Here is a 16,784-nt window from a genome sequence, read left to right as displayed (position 1 = left end):
AGAGAATTCTCTACTTCTGTAGGATGCAGATTGCCCATTGCACATCCCGGGATTAATCCTTCCACAGCTGCTCTGGGAATTCCATCCCAGCCCCTCACCACCCTCACAGGGAGAATTTACCCTAAACATCTTCATCCTGATCCTCAGAGGGAGAATTTACCCCAAACATCTTCATCCTGATATTCACAGGGAGAATTTACCCCAAACATCTTCATCCTGATCCTCACAGGGAGGAATTTCCCCAAACATCCTCATCCTGTTCCTCACAGGGAGGAATTTACCCCAAACATCCTCATCCTGATCCTCACAGGGAGGAATTTACCCCAAACATCCTCATCCTGATATTCACAGGGAGGAATTTACCCCAAACATCCTCATCCTGATATTCACAGGGAGGAATTTACCCCAAACATCCTCATCCTGATATTCACAGGGAGGAATTTACCCCAAACATCCTCATCCTGATATTCACAGGGAGGAATTTACCCCAAACATCCTCATCCTGATATTCACAGGGAGAATTTACCCCAAACATCCTCATCCTGATATTCACAGGGAGGAATTTACCCCAAACATCCTCATCCTGATCCTCACAGGGAGAATTTACCCCAAACATCCTCATCCTGATCCTCACGGGCGGGGAATTTATCCTGAACAAAACCATAATTAGCGCTCTGCAGATCAGCGGAGCCATTTCTACTTCAGCTCCGATTTTTCCCTTCCCTCCCCTCCAATTACGGAATTAGAGGCAGAGAAAAGCAGGGGTGGCCCTTGGGCTGATTGCTGCTGGAGGTGCCCGAGCGGGGGAGGGGGGTAATTGATGCTAATTAATGCCTAACAACCTGCCTGGCATTCCCAGCTCGCTTCATCTCCCGTGTGGAGCCGGAGCATCCCTCCCTGCATTCCCAAACCTGGGAAAATTCACCTGTTGGCAGCAAAATCCTTTACGTGTTCAGAACCACCTGTTTCACCCCAAAATCTGCCCGGAGCCGCGGCGAGGAGCTGCTGGAATTTCAGCCTCTGAAGGGCTCCAGGCTGCCTGAATGGATCCCAAATATCTTCATCCTAATCCTCTCAGGGGGGGAATTTATCCCCAAATATCTCCATCCTAATTCTAGAACATTCCAATCCATCCCTGTCCTGTGTCCTGTGTGTCTCTGCCCTCCTGAGCTGTGTTCCTGTCCCTCAGCCCTCCCTGCTGCCCATCCAGCCCCCTGCCGCCTCAAGCTGTCTCCAAAGGGATGCTCATCCTTTAAATCCTACTTTTTAGTGGAAATTTGGCATCTTCCAGGGATTATTTTGAACAGCTACAGAGAGGAAAAGCTCAGGAGAGGAGCAGGAGTGGGAGGTGTGAGGTTGTTCAGGGGCTGCACCCCTGTCCCTCACCCTTCCCTGCTGCCCATCCAGCTCCCTGCCGCCTCCAGCTGTCTCCAAAGGGATGCTTATCCTGTAAATCCCATTTTTTGGTGGTTTGGGATCTTCCTTTTAGTGCTGCTCTGAACCCCTGAGCTCTGTGAGAGGCCGGGGTGAGCAGGCACCAAAATAGAGGAGGAGGAGGAGGAACACCCACAACCAAAATCCAAAACAAAACCCAAAACAAAATAAAAAAAAAAATCCAAAATCCAAACAAAATCCAAAACAAAATCCAAAACAAAATCCAAAACAAAATCCAAAACAAAATCCAAACAAAATCCAAAACAAAATCCAAAACAAAATCCAAACAAAATCCAAAACAAAATCCAAAACAAAATCCAAACAAAATCCAGACAAAATCCAAACAAAATCCAAAACAAAATCCAAAACAAAATCCAAACAGAATTCAAACAGAATTCAAACAGAATTCAAAACAAAACCTGAAACAAAACCCAAAACAAAATCCAAAACAAAATCCAAACAGAATTCAAACAGAATTCAAACAAAACCCGAAACAAAACCCGAAACAAAACCCGAAACAAAATCTAAAACAAAACCCGAAACAAAACCCGAAACAAAATCTGAAACAAAATCCAAAACAAAATCCAAACAGAATTCAAACAGAATTCAAACAAAATCCAAAACAAAACCCGAAACAAAACCCGAAACAAAATCTGAAACAAAATCCAAAACAAAATCTGAAACAAAACCCAAAACAAAATCCAAACAAAATCCGCCGCGCCACTGCGTCCCGCCTGCAGCATCCATGACATTAAACACATCCGCCATTTTTTCCTGTATCATGTGACCGTGTGGATGCCGCCATGTTTATCTGGAAGCATTAAGCACCGCCATTTTCCCGGAAACATGTGACCGGATGTGCGCCGCCATATTGTTCTGGGAGCACGTGACCACATGGGCATCGCCATTTTCCCGGAAGCACGTGACCGGATGTGCCACCATGTTTTCCCAGAAGCACTAAGCACCACCATTTTCCCGGAAGCACATGACCGGATGTGCCACCATGTTTTCCCAGAAGCACTAAGCACCGCCATTTTCCCAGAAGCACGTGACCGGATGTGTGCCGCCATATTGTTCTGGGAGCACATGACCACATGGGCACCTCCATATTTTTCTGGAACCACACGCTCCTTCATCCCAAGGGGATTCTGCTGGATTCCTGCTCCTTCATCCCAAAGGGATTCCTGCTGGATTCCTGCTCCTTCATCCCAAGGGGATTCTGCTGGGTTCCTGCTCCTTCATCCCAAAGGGATTCCTGCTGGGTTCCTGCTCCTTCATCCCAAGGGATTCCTGCTGGATTCCTGCTCCTTCATCCCAAAGGGATTCCTGCTGGGTTCCTGCTCCTTCATCCCAAAGGGATTCCTGCTGGGTTCCTGCTCCTTCATCCCAAGGGGATTCTGCTGGATTCCTGCTCCTTCATCCCAAGGGGATTTTGCTGGGTTCCTGCTCCTTCATCCCAAGGGGATTCTGCTGGATTCCTGCTCCTTCATCCCGAAGGGATTCCTGCTGGGTTCCTGCTCCTTCATCCCAAAGGGATTCCTGCTGGATTCCTGCTCCTTCATCCCAAGGGGATTCTGCTGGGTTCCTGCTCCTTCATCCCAAGGGGATTCTGCTGGATTCCTGCACCATCATCCCAAGGGGATTCTGCTGGGTTCCTGCTCCTTCATCCCAAGGGGATTTTGCTGGGTTCCTGCTCCTTCATCCCAAGGGGATTCTGCTGGATTCCTGCTCCATCATCCCAAGGGGATTCTGCTGGGTTCCTGCTCCATCATCCCTAGGGAGTTCCTGCTGGGTTCCTGCCCCACTATCCCCGGGTTCCTGAAAAGTTCCTTTTTCCAAGAATTTTTTGGTGTTTAGGCACAGAGTGGAATCTCCGCTCCATTCTGTGCGATGGCTCCCAGAAAATCTCATTATCTGCTTGTTTATTGAACTAAAGGAGGTTGGAATGCTCTCCTGGTCCTCCTGGCATTCCTGCAGGATAATGGGAAGACGTTTGGAGCAGTTTTAGTTATCTGTGCAGAAAACCTTTATGCTTTGGGATGTGGAACTTGGAGTCCAGGAGCGTCCTGTCCATTAAGCTGGAACTCAATTAGCCAAGAAAATGGAGCCTAATGAGGATCTGGGGCTGCAGGGAACACTGGGAGATAATCATCCTCATTCCAGGATCTCAGGGCTCTGTCCTGCTTTTCCAGGATCCAGGAGGACTTGTTGTGGCACAGGAAGGGGGATGGTTTGAAACCAGAGGAGTTTTGTTTTAAACTGGGTGCAAGGAGAGATTTTTTGTGATAGGGGTATAAAACACAGGGAAAACATTGTCCCTCCATCCCCTGTCCCAAATCCCTCTCCAGCTCTTCTGGAGCCCCTTTAGGTAAAAACCCCAACCCTGGAGCATCAGTGGGGACAGACCCCAGCTCCATACACAGCCTGTCCTGCTGGAACCATTCCTGAATCCCTCCAGCCCAAGCTTTTCCCTGTTTTTTTCTTGCTTTTCCCTCTCTAGATCCTCCTTAACCCCCTCGGTTCATCCACCTTTTTTTTCACCTCCATTTTGATTCTTCTGGCAGCTCCACGATGCTCCTGTGGCCCAGTTGTCAAAAAAACAACTTTCCCAATAAATTCTGTTTGACTCCAGAGGAATCCATTCCTTGCACCCAATTTGCCGCCTCCTGTCACAGTTCCTGCACGGTTCAAATAAATTTGAAATGGAAAATGATTTGGAGAACAATGACAATTTGGGCCTTTGAAAAGAGATAGGTTTGGCTTTGAAGGTATTATTTCCAGGGAATAAACAGAATCCTGGAATGGTTTGGGTGGGAATGGACCTTAAATCCCACCCAGGTCCACCCCAGCCATGGCAGGGACACCTCCCACTGTCCCAGGGTCACCCCCACTGTCCCCAGGGTCACCCCCACTGTCCCAGGGTCACCCCCACTGTCCCAGGGTCACCCCCACTGTCCCAGGCTGCTCCAGCCCCAATGTCCAGCCTGGCCTTGGGCACTGCCAGGGATCCAGGGACAGCCACAGCTGCTCTGGCAATTCCAGCCCAGCCCCTCCCCACCCTGCCAGGGAACAATTCCTGCCCAAGATCCCATCTAATCCAAACCTTCTCCTGTCCTTGCATTCCCTTGTACTTGAAATAAATCCAGGAATGGTTTTGGAAGGAGAAAAGTTTCAGTGAGGAGCTCTCCGAGGTCTTCTCCTCCTGTATCATTTCCCAGCCTGGAATTGCAAGCTGGGACCCCCCACCCTCCCCCAGCAGTGAAAGGTGTCAGAAAGGGGAATAATTCCAACTTCTGCTGATTTCCACTTTGGATCCATCAGGAAACCTCCCCAGGAGTGTGGGCATCACGCCCAGGCTTTGGGAATCGTGTACCTCTTACTGCTGGATTTGGGAATTGTTTGTGGCAGGAAACGTTCTGTCCGCTCACCCCACACGCCCTGGCGGAGGGGAAATCCTCCCAGTGGAGTTCTCTCCATGGATATTCCCTTTATTCCCTCACAAACACTGCTGGTTTCGAGCAGTCCCCTCCCCGTGCCGCTGTTTTTCAAGTCAGGCCCCAGAAAACATCCCCAGCGTTTTTGTGGCTGGTGTTCCTTCATCCCTGCTTTTCCTGCCACCACCACTCTTCTTTCTGGGACAACTGCATCCCATTCCTGCCTCCCAGGGAGGGCATCCTTGCCTTTAATCTCCGGGGTGTCCCACTGGAAATGTCTCCACTGCAGGGAGACAAAGAGACCAACTCTGCAAATTGCCTGAAAGGGCTCTTTGTTCTTGCTCTGGCTGGGCCTGCAGCGCCATTTCCAGCCCACTTCAAGTATTCCTTTTATTTTTTTTTATTCCTTGGAATTCAGTCATTTTAGCCATTCCCAGCTCCTTGCGGGAACTCTTCTGAGTGGGGAAAGTTTTCAAGCTGATTTTCACCCAGGAGCTCTGGCCCAGCCATGCTGATTTTTCATCTTCCTGGATTCCCGGGAGAGCTGCAGGACACGGAATGAGTTCCAGAGGTGTGTCAGACTCCAAAGAGGTGTCAATAACCCAGATCTTGCTGCTCTGTCCCCTCAGTTGGGACTGGTGAAGGACTCACAGGAGGACGCTGAGGTTGGGATTAAAATCCATCAATAATTTTTGTTCTTTCCTCCTTTTCTTTTGTTTTCCTTGGAATTAGGTCTGGTAACAAGATTTGATTCCTGCTAAGCCCTGGGTGTCCTGTTGCACCACACTCTGATGGATTTATGGTGAATTCTGTGCCAAAATCCTGTGAAATGAGCTTGGGGGCTGAGCTGAGCTCTCAAAACGCTGGGGAGGCATCACACAGGGATGGCGCCTGGGGATTGTGCCAAGGCCTCTTCCAGGCCAAATTATCCAATATTTTCAGCAATGATCTGCAGGAAAATCGCTGCTGATAAAATCATGGAATCATCAAATCACTGAGGTGGGAAAAGAGCTCCAAGGTCATCCAGTCCTGGCTGAGCCCGATCCCCACTGTGTCCCCAGCCCAGAGCCCTGAGTGCCACATCCAGGAATTCCCTGGACACCTCCAGGGATGGGCACTCCAACCCTCCCTGAGCACTTCCAAGGCCTGATCCCCTTTCCATGGGGAAATTCCTGCTGCTGTCCCCCCTGAGCTCCCCTGGCCCAGCCTGAGGCCGTTCCCTCTCCTCCTGTCCCTGTTCCTGGCAGCAGAGCCCGACCCCCCCGGCTGTCCCCTCCTGCCAGGGACTTGTGCAGAGCCAGAAATTCCCCCTGAGCCTCCTTTGCTCCAGGCAGGGATGTGCCAGGCCATGAAATCCAAGGAATTGAGGATTCCCGAGGTCTCTGGGATGGATCTCAGGTTCTCCCAGCAGTGACAGCGCAGGGATTTCAGGGGGCTCAGCCCCGTGTCCCACATCCCACCCCGGGCTCCTCATCCCCCGATCCCTCTCGGCTCCAAGGAAAGGTCCGGGAGCCGTTTTGGGGTGAGATTCCAAGGACTCGGCGTTTCCAGCCTGGGATCGCTCCTGCAGGCGCCTCCTTCCCCCTCTGCTGGTGACACTCTGCTGTATTCCTCCAGGCAGGAATATTCCCCTGGAAAAGGGGGAAAAGCGCGTTTGAGATCAACTTTTAGGGCAGGGACCCATCCCAAATAAATCCCGCTGTAGAAATCCCAGGGGAGCAGCTTGAGGGCAAAATCCAAGGAAGAGGAAAACCTGGATTTGCCGGAGTCAGGAGGGATGGAACCTGAGGAATCTCTTCCAGTCAGGATCGGTAATTGTGTCGTTAATTAGCCATTGATTTAATGAGCTCGTGGTGTCACCACTTGACTCCCACTGCCATTCCCGGGCTCGGTGACACCGGAGCTGCTCCATGCGGGGATTTGGCCTTGCCAGGGATGGCTCCAGGCTGGAATTCCTCACAATTCCATGCGAACACAGGGCCCTGCGGCATTGCCAAGCTCATTAGGGCCCCTGGACAATGCGATATTTTTATCCGAGATAATTAAGTAATTATTGCGTGTAATGGAGAGAGGGGTCTCAGTTGGACCGGGGCTGCTTCCATTTCCTTTGTGGCAGGAAAAATGAATATTTCCATGGATTTTCTCTTTTCCTTTCTTTCCCATACAAATCCCTTTAATTAATTATTGGCACCTGCCAATTTAGCGCCCAATTAAGCTGGGCAGCACCAAAATCGCATCAAAATCAGAGGAGATAGAAGCCCCTGAATTGAGGTTTCACTCCTGGGCCGGCACACAATTCCATATTCCAGCGGGATTATCGATTATCGATTCCCAGCGGGAATATCGAATCCATCCCCGGCCTTTCCCGGATCCTCGGGTTGTTCCCGAGTGTCCCGGGATGGGGAGGATGCTCAGCCCCGGTTCCCACTCCCAGGCAAACCTCGGGAGCCTCCCGGGTGTTTTCCAGAGCTTGGATCTCCCTCTTGTGGCTGCGGCTCGTGGATTCGGGATGAACATCCCGGCCTGGATGGTTTCCTCAGAGGTTTCCAAGGAGAGGGGCAGCAGCTCCCTGGGCCCCCGGAGCTGCTCGTGCCCTCATCCATGGGAAAAATCCATGGAAAAGGGGCTTGGAATTATTTTAATTCAAATAAATTCTAATTTTTACCGGAGGAGCCAAGAACGGAGCTGTTCCTACGGGAATGGTCGGGCTCTTCCACAGAGGGAAAACCCCAGGGCCTGATCAGCCAAATCACGTTTTTATGATTTTTAGGGATCAAATAATTTCACTGGAGATCAGATTAATCTTAGACAGGCACAGCTGGTGCTGCCAAGGAGCTGGATAACCCAACCCAGCTGGAATTCTGCTCTCCCCACCCAGCATCGCTTCTGTCCTTGAATCTGCAGGAACAAATCTTGAAAATCCAACCAAAAACAGCCGTGAAAAATTCCCTCCTCCTCCCAAAACCCAAAAGTTTTTGGAGAAAAGTGGAGAAATCAGCTGGTTGATGATATCAGTGCTTGTGGAATTGGGGCAAAATAAATACAGAGATAATGAGGGAGGGATGAACTGGAATTCCTAAAGCAAATGGGAATTAGGAGGGGAAATTTATTGGATATTTGGAGCATTTCTGAGCTCTGTGTTCTTTTATTTCCTTAAAAACAAATATCCAGGGTTTGCTGCACTCCCCAAACACAGCCTGGAGGAATTTCGAGCTCTTAAACTGCACCAGCAGAACCCAACCAAGAGCTGGGACTTCTCCATGAGGAAAAAACTCATCCTAAACTTTCTCTGGCTCATTCATCCCTAAATAAATCGGCTTTGGGGATTTTCCTGCAGATTTAGGAAATGATTCTTTCTCATCTTCTCCCCCCCAGAATGGTGATTATTTTGTGTCCATAGAGAGTTCCTCGGTCCAGTCAGCAGAGGGAATACTTCCCTCAGCAGAGAGGCCGCTGGGATCAGGGCTCATGGAAAAGGCTGGAATTATCCCAGATTTTGGGATTTTGGGAGCTTTCCCCCTTGGCTCCAGCTGTGCTGGAGACCCCCGGGGCTGGGGCAGCTTCAAAGGTTGTGGCATTTCCCAGATTTCCAACCCAAAAGCAGATCTGGAAATCCTGCATGGGAATTCCTGCTCCCGCTGGAAGGAAACAGACTGAAAGATTGGGGGGACAGAATGGAATTTAATTTAATTTAATTTATTGATTTTTAACATAGATTTCTCCTGGATTTTCCAAGTTTGAGAGCTGCAGCTCAAGAGGCAGACAAAGGGAATGGGAAAGGGAATGGGAAAAGGATTGAGTGACATCAGAAATAGAAGATTCTAGGGATTTTTCATGGATTGGAGGGTGCCTGGAATAACAGGGAGAGTCCTGGACACAGCAAAATTTTCCTGCAGAAAACAGGGATTTTGGAATTGTCTTTCCACAGTCACTTTTTATGGAGTGGATTTGTTTTCCGTGTGCTGGGAAGAGCAGACGTGTCCCATCCCTGTCCCCACGTCCCTCCATTCCCAAGGAGGGGCAGGAACGAGAGCCCAGGCTCCGGGAATGAGGTGGGAGCCAGCCGGAGCTTGTCCTCCTGCAGATTCCCAAAAAAACATCCCAGGGACAGCTCGTCCTCCCAGATCCAGGTATGCCATGTTTACATTTAGTCTGGAATTAATTCAGTCCTTCCTTTCAAATGCAAATGGCCAGGGAAGAAATAACCCCAGATTTTTGGGGAATGTGTGTAAATAACAGATATAAATATATATGTATATGTATTTTCCCCTTAAGGAATGGGTTGTGCTGGAGCCTGTTTGCAATCCCTCAATGCCACAGCATTCCCAGGTGAACAGGACATGGAAATGTTCCTTTTTCTCATCTTTAATAAATATAAATAATTAAAAACTGGCACTGGTTGAAGAAAATTCTGCTTTAAATGCTGCCGTTTAGTCCCGTTTTGATTTTTCCTGGTGAGCTTCCCAAAACCCAGAAATGCTGAGACAGAAGGATTCAGGAATCGGCAGCACTGGGAAAACATTCCAAAAATAGGGCAGGATCTGCTAATTAGCCATTTTTGCACCAGGAGCTGAATGCTCTTGGCTTTTCCCACCAGAGCTCACCTGGAATTTCTGGAGGCTCACCAGCATTTCCTTCCCATTGGATGTGACATTTCCCATCCTGATTCTGCCTCAGGATGTTCACATCCATGGAGAAACCTCTCCTTCGCTCCTTTCTCCCTTGTTTCCATGGCCTCTGGCTCTCCCTTCGGCTCAGGCCCTGACTGATCCATCCCTGGGCAGTTTCCCGGTGTTTTTCCCGGTGTTTTTCCCGGTTTTCCCAGAGCAGCAGGATGGATGTGCTCGGTGTGGGAATGATGGGGTCGAGGCCAGTCCCTGGGCAAAGCCAGAAGGTTCTGTGAGAGTCCACCAGAAACTGTGGGAGGATCAGGGCTGGAATTGTCCCCGAGCCGTGCCGGGATGGCCAGAGCAGCGGGAGAAGGTGTTAATTCCTGCTCAAACAGCTTTATTATGGAACAAGATGTCCCAAAGCCCCTTCCAGGCATCCACAGAGACCCACACAAATCCCCCTTTGTGTGTCCCAGAGCTGCTTTTCCAAAATATCCTCCCCTCCAGGAGCCCCCATCCCTGGGAATGTGTTCTTGGACTTTCCTTTGCGTTTCTGGGACCTTTTCCGAGTGCCACAAATCCCTGTGGGAGCGCAGCTGGGATCTGCTGGGATCAGAGGCAGCACGGGGGAAAATCCACACTGAGGTTCCATTCATCCCACTCCAGAGGCCTGGGAATGTGCAGGATTTTTAGGGAAGGGCTCTTGTTTTCCTTCCAGAGGCTGCTGATAAACACAGGCAAACAGCTGGCACCTCTGGATTCGGGGCAGGAAGGTTTGGGGATTTCAGTGACTGGGAAAGGGCAGGAATTACATCCCAGACAGGGATGGGACATGAGGAGAAGCCACTCAGGGCTTGGTGGTGGCCAGGAAGGTTTGGCTGGCACAGTCAGAGCACAGATAAAATCCAAACATTCCTGGCTCAGCCTTTTTGCCCTGTTTGGATCCACGGAGGAATTTTGCTGTGAGCCCAGGGGGTGAGAGCAGAAGGAAAAACCAAAACCCCAAACCCTGGGGCGAGTTCAGAACCCTCTGCCCCATTCCTGGCTGTGTTTAACCACCCACAAACTCCTGTAAATCGGATTTCACCCAGCTCACTCGCACCCTTTGGGTCCCTGCTGGATTCTGGGAAGGTCAGGAGAATTCCCAGCCCCAGGTGCAGAACCAAGAAAAGCTGTGAGAATCCACGGAGAGGCCAAGAGCTGATTTCCAACCCAAACCTCACCGCTCCAGCCTGGCCCTGCAGCCAAAGTTCTCACCTCACCTCCGTGAAAAGCAGAATTTAGGGCTGAAAATGAGGGGGTTTGGTGAAATGTCTGAGTGGGCTGGAAATTAAACCCTTTGCTGCTCTCTCCAGTGCATTTATCCTGGTTTTTCCCCAGTGTGGGAGTGCTGAATTCCCATGGGATGTCACAGGGACAAGGGGGTGACAGAGGAAATGGGGGAAAACCCTAAAAATCCGCAGAATTCCTGTGCAGGTTGCTCTGAGCGTGGCCTCAGCCTCTTCCCTCATCCCTGAGACCTGGGACCCCAAAATCCTGTGTTGGGAACCCCAAAATCCTGTACTGGGAACCCAAAAATCCCATGATGGGAGCCCAAAAACCTTGTGTTGGAAACCCCAAAAATCCTGTGTTGGGACCCAAAAAATCCTGTGTTGGGAACCTCAAAAATCCTGTGTTGTGAAGCCCAAAATCCTTTATTTGGAACCCAAAAAATCCTTTATTTGGAACCCAAAAATCCTGTGTTGGGAACCCCAAAAATCCTGTGTTGGGAACCCCAAAATCCTGTGCTGGGAACCCCAAAATCCTGTGCTGGGAACCCAAAAACTCTGTGTTGGGACCCCAAAAATCCTGTGTTGGGAACCCCAAAAATCCTGTGGCTGCCGGGCCTGGATGTGGAATTGAGGGAGGGAGGAGGGAGAGCTGGGAATGAGGGGGGGAAAAGGTGTTTTAAGGTGGTTTTAATTCTCGTTATCATTTTCTTAGCAATAAATCCAATTAAAATCCCTAATTCCTGATTCCCCCATGACAAAGGGATCTCTCTTGATCCTGATCCCAACCCACAACATCTCGTTCCATTTTCTCTCCCTGTCCAGCTCTGGGAGAGGGCACAGAGGGAAGAACTGACACAGGAGCTGCTTCCCCATGGATTCCCTCAATCCTCCAAAAGAGTGGATTTGCTCTGGTTTCTTGCCAGAAAAACCACAAACTCCACAGGAATTGGGGGAAAAGTAATTGATATTCCAGGCTTTTCTTCCCCAGAACAATTCCATATCTCCAGTGCTCTCCTGCAGCTGTGGGGGATAACGGAGGGACCCGCTCCGAGGTGACAAAATTGGATTTTCCAGTGAAGAAACTAAAGACTGGAACCCTTTTTTTGGAATAGAAAGAAACAACTTGAACTCTCTCCAAAAATAAATTAGCTTGGTAAAAAAATTGGGAAATAAATAGAGCCCAATTGCCCATGGAAAGGAAAATGAAATCGGATTTGTTTCCACTCAGGGGTTCTGGTTGCAGGGAGAATTCTCAAAAGGAAAACCCCAAATAAAACCATTAAGAATGTTTTTACCTTTCCAATCTTGCTTTTTTGGGGGTATTTTTGGTTGTTTCCCTTTCCTCCCCAGCAGAAAATTAAAGCTGATGAGATTTTGTTGTGAAGGGTGGTTCTAAAAGGCCAAACCCAGCTTCGTTAGAGGTGGAGTTAATTACAATTAATTACACCTGCAGAGAATGGATTCACCTGTCCTCGTTAGCCCTTAACAACTCCTGCAGGGAGACCTCTCCTCTGGGGAAAGACATAAAACGTTGGGAATATTTCCCAAGGGACAGAGCTCCCTCTTTCCCAGGGATGGGGAAAGTGGGGAAAAGATCCAATTTATTTAAAACCCCCAAAATTCCTCATTTTCTTCAGTCCTTTCAGCAATTTTTATCAGTTCACCATCAGGAATTTTCCCTTTGTAGGCAGCTCCTGGCGTGGAGAGCTGGGCAAGGGATGATCCAGGTTCCTGTGGGTCACGGGAGGTTCTTCCAGGGAAGAAGGGTGGGGAATTCTGTCAGCTTTATGTTCTTGACTGAAGGAAAGGGATTGAGGAAAATCCCCAAATCCAAGCCAAAAATTATCGGATCTGCTGGAATAAACACCTGGAAGAACGAGGCAGGACTCGAGTCCAGAACCTGCTGGATCCTGGGGAATGTTCTGAGAGAGGAGAACCTTGGATCACTCCTGTCGCTGCTTGGGCAGCTCTGTGGCCTCACCTCGGCTGCACAGCTCTGAGCACCCCGAAATCCCCTTTGATCTCCTCCAGCCCCCCCAGTTTGCACCTCCTTTCCCACCTGGGCACTCATTTCCCACCAGAGCCCTCGCTCCCTGCTCCAGATCCCGCTGGGATCACCCCGACCTTGGCAGGAACACCCAAAGCGCGTCCTCAGCTGCATCCACAGAAAACGGATGAAGCCATGGGTGAATTTCATGGAATCTCCGCTCTTTTCTCCTGCTGGGTTTATAAAAATCTCTGCCCAAATGGTTTTTCTTGGAGTGCAGAAAGGAGAGGAAGGGCAGCTCCGTGGTTTGTTCTGCTTCAGGCCGTGTTGCCGCAGAAGAATGGGTCAGTAATTGCCAAATGTTTCCAGCTATTTTTCCTCCTTTTCCTTCACTGGAATCTTAATAAAGATCCAATCAACTCCACAGTCCCACCACTGCATCGAGAAGCTCTCAGAGAAATTCCCTTCAATCGTTTGATCACGATTTTTAAATTATTGTTATAAATTCCAGTCCTGGGGATGAAACTGCCTGTGATCATTGAGGTTTCTACCCCATTTTAACCTCATTTGAATGAGGAATTGTTTAAATCTGAGGTAGATCCAGTCTAAGCTAACATCTCCACCCTGCCTGAATTTATCTGAATCAGCCCCATCCCAAATCAGACTTTTTTGAATATTCAGGTTTCTGCTTTAGGTTAAAGCACTAAAATTACTCAAATAAAGGTACCCAAGTGAGGGCTGAGTGCTCCATCCCCGCAGAATCCTTGGTTTTGCTGGAAAACCTCCTGTTGGAGTTAAATTCCTCCATCAAATTTCACCCAAACTGAGTTTTGGAGGCAGCAAAGCAGGTTCAGAAATGAGCGGTGGCCTCGGGTGGGTGACCCAAGGGCACAGCGGGTGGGTGGGTGTGACCCTGGGCACAGTGAGGTGTCCCTGCCATGGGTGGCACTTCCCACATCTCCCATTCCAGGATCCCAGAGGGGCTGTGGAACCTGCCCCAGGCTGGGGCTGGCACTGAAATCCCTGCAGGATTTTGGGATGTGGATGTTTGGGGTGAAGGATGAGACCAAAGGGGGGTTCTTTGTGTGAACCCCAGAGCTGCAACCACGCCATTCCAAACCCAATCCCACCCCAAGAACCCGTGAACAGGAGCAGGGATTGGAATCTCAGCCCCTTCAGGGCCTGCAGGATAAATTCCATTTGTTTCTCCCCACGATGGAATTAATATCTGGCCAGGAAATCAACTTGAGTGCTTCAATCCCTGCAAGGCCTCTGTGGCTCACTCGAGTAATCGTTGATTGGGTTCTTGAGAAGCTCTGGCTAATTACAGCTGGGAGTGACTGAAGTGTGGGGCCTCGGGCACTGCTGAAATCTGGAATTTAAAAAGAGAGAAAAATCAACCTAAAAGGATTCAAAACCGTGGTGTCTCGAAAAACCAGGCTGTCAAAATCTGGTCCAGTGAAACATTTTGATGTGATTGCTGCAGGGTTTTTTCCCATAAATAACTCTGAGACATATTCCGAGGTCAAATGTTTTCTCAACCTGAGGAGGTGAAATGTTTCATTTGGAAAACGGCAAAACAAAATGTTCCCGTTCTTGTATTGGTGGGTGGAGGATTTTTCTTTTTAAAAACTCTGCAAAGTTTTAATGCTTTTGTGGAGAGCTCCAGCTTCTCCTCAGCTGAGTTTTGGGCTTCAAATATTTTGGTTTTTGAACAAAAATTCAAACATTTTGTGTGATCTGTGCTAAAGGTGAGGCACCTGCACGGGGCCTCTGTCACCAATAATTGTGGGAATATGTGGAGAACGTGGATTGTTCTTCTCCAAAGATGGACTTTGTGTGATCTGTGCACACAAACACTGAATTTAAACGGGAATTTGGGATCACCGGGAGTGGGGACAGCCACAGGAATCTGCAGCCCCAAAATGTCGAGGTTTCCTTGTGGGAGTGGGTGGAAATGCTGGGAAGGTTTGTCCCAGCCAGCTCCAGAGGGTTGGGATCGGCTGGGATCGGCTGGGATCAGTTTGGATTGGCTGGGATCAGTTGGGATTGGCTGGGATCAGCTGGGATCAGTCGGGATCAGCTGGGATCAGTTGGGATCAGTTTGGACTGGCTGGGATCAGTTGGGATCAGCTGGGATCAGCTGGGATCAGTTGGGATCGGCTGGGATCAGCTGGGATCAGTTTGGACTGGCTGGGATTAGTTGGGATCAGCTGGGATCAGCTGGGATCAGTTTGGACTGGCTGGGATTAGTTGGGATCGGCTGGGATCAGCTGGGATCAGCTGGGAATGGTTGGGATCAGCTGGGATCAGCTGGGATCTGTTAGGATCAGTTTGTACTAGTTGGGACCAGTCAGCTGGGACTGGCTGGGATTGGTGGGAATCAGTGGGGATTGGCCGGGATCAGTTAGGATCGGCTGGGATCTGCTGGGATTGGCTGGGATCAGTTGGGATGGGCTGGGATAAGCTGGGATCAGATGGGATTGGCTAGGACTGGCTGGGAATGCTTGGGATCAGCTGGGATCAGTCAGGATCAGCTGGGATCAGTCGGGATCGGCTGGGATAAGCTGGGATCAGCTGGGATCAGTCGGGATCAGCTGGGATCAGCTGGGATCAGTCGGGATCAGCTGGGATCAGCTGGGATCAGCTGGGATCAATCGGGATCAGCTGGGATCAGCTGGGATCAGTCGGGATCGGCTGGGATCAGTCGGGATTGGCTGGGATAAGCTGGGATCAGCTGGGATCAGTCAGGATCAGCTGGGATCAGTCGGGATCAGCTGTGCCACGGGGACATCCAGAGCTGCTGGGCGCTCGAGGCTCTGCCAGCTCCCGGAGCAGAGGTGGGGACAGCAGTGCCACCCTCGGGGACATCCCCGTGGCCAGGACACAGCCCAGGCTGACCCCCAGGTGCCAGCTCTCCATCCCGACCTGCCCGGAGCGGGGATGGGCTGGGGGATTTTCGGGAGCTCCCTGCAGGACCGGGACGAGCGGGAGCCGGAGCCCTGCAGAGGCAGAGAGGGATCTCCAGCCTTGGAGAAAGGATTTCACACGGAGCTGGCTGAGGGAAAGAAAAGGTGTTGCTTCTGCAAAGTGCACAGCGGCCACCAGCTGGTTCCTCTTCCCACTTCGCAGCAGAAAACAGAGCACGGATCAAATGGCGAAGTCTCCTCCTTCTCCTGTGGAATTTTACCGAGCTGCTCACGTTTAGCACAGCAAAACTTCCCTTTCCACTCAAGGCAGGGGGGGATTTTTGTTCCCTTTTTCCCTCCTTGCCTACAAGCCCTCCACCAGCACAGCAGCTCCAGGACCCCTTGGCTTTCCTGAGCTCGGCTCAGAGCTCCAGGAGCTCGAGGAGCTGGGTGAACATTGCAGGGAAACTGCTGCCTCCCTTCCAACCAAAACATCGTCCTCTTCTCTCAGGGCTGTGTGAGCAAAAGCTACAGCAGCAGCTCCCTCCATCCAGCTGGATGAAAACAACGCACTTTTACCTCTGTGAGCACTTAAATATCCTCCAGATTGTTGTTTTTTTATCTCTGAGTGAGGCAGGAGCCGTGCAAGGTAATGGATAAAATCCAGGGAGGTGGATCCAGGGGGAGGCTGCGTGGACATCAAGCATAGCAAAGCTGCCATAAAATATAATGAAGGGATAAAGCAGGGAAGAGGGCAGCCATAAATCCTCCAGCAGGAGGAGAAAATAAAATAATGAATGGCCAAACACACATCAGCACAGACATAAAGCATAATGAGCTGCTGGCTGAAAGTCACATTAATGAAGAGGTTCTGTTGTCACTCCAAATAAGCAAAATGATAATTTTGTCTTTGGAGCCCTCAGAGGGCTCCTGGCTGCTGTGGGAGGGGTTGGGATTTCTTAGCCAGAAATGATTTCTGACACCTGCAAATCCTTCTCTAAACCCTGGCCTGAGAACATTTGGTGTGGGGCTCAGGGGGGTTGGACACAGCAGGACAGCAGCTCCAGGTCCTGGGGGGGTAAAACTGGGAATATTGGAAATTCCGGGCTCTCCACAGCCCCCTCCCCGTGGGAATCATT

The sequence above is a fragment of the Pseudopodoces humilis genome, chromosome 27, assembly GCF_049639895.1.
Source record: "Pseudopodoces humilis isolate 2021_Gansu_Grassland_sample_001 chromosome 27, ASM4963989v1, whole genome shotgun sequence".
Lineage (NCBI taxonomy): Eukaryota > Metazoa > Chordata > Aves > Passeriformes > Paridae > Pseudopodoces > Pseudopodoces humilis.
The sequence above is the reverse complement of the archived record's forward strand: the minus strand, read 5'-3'. Positions refer to the sequence as shown.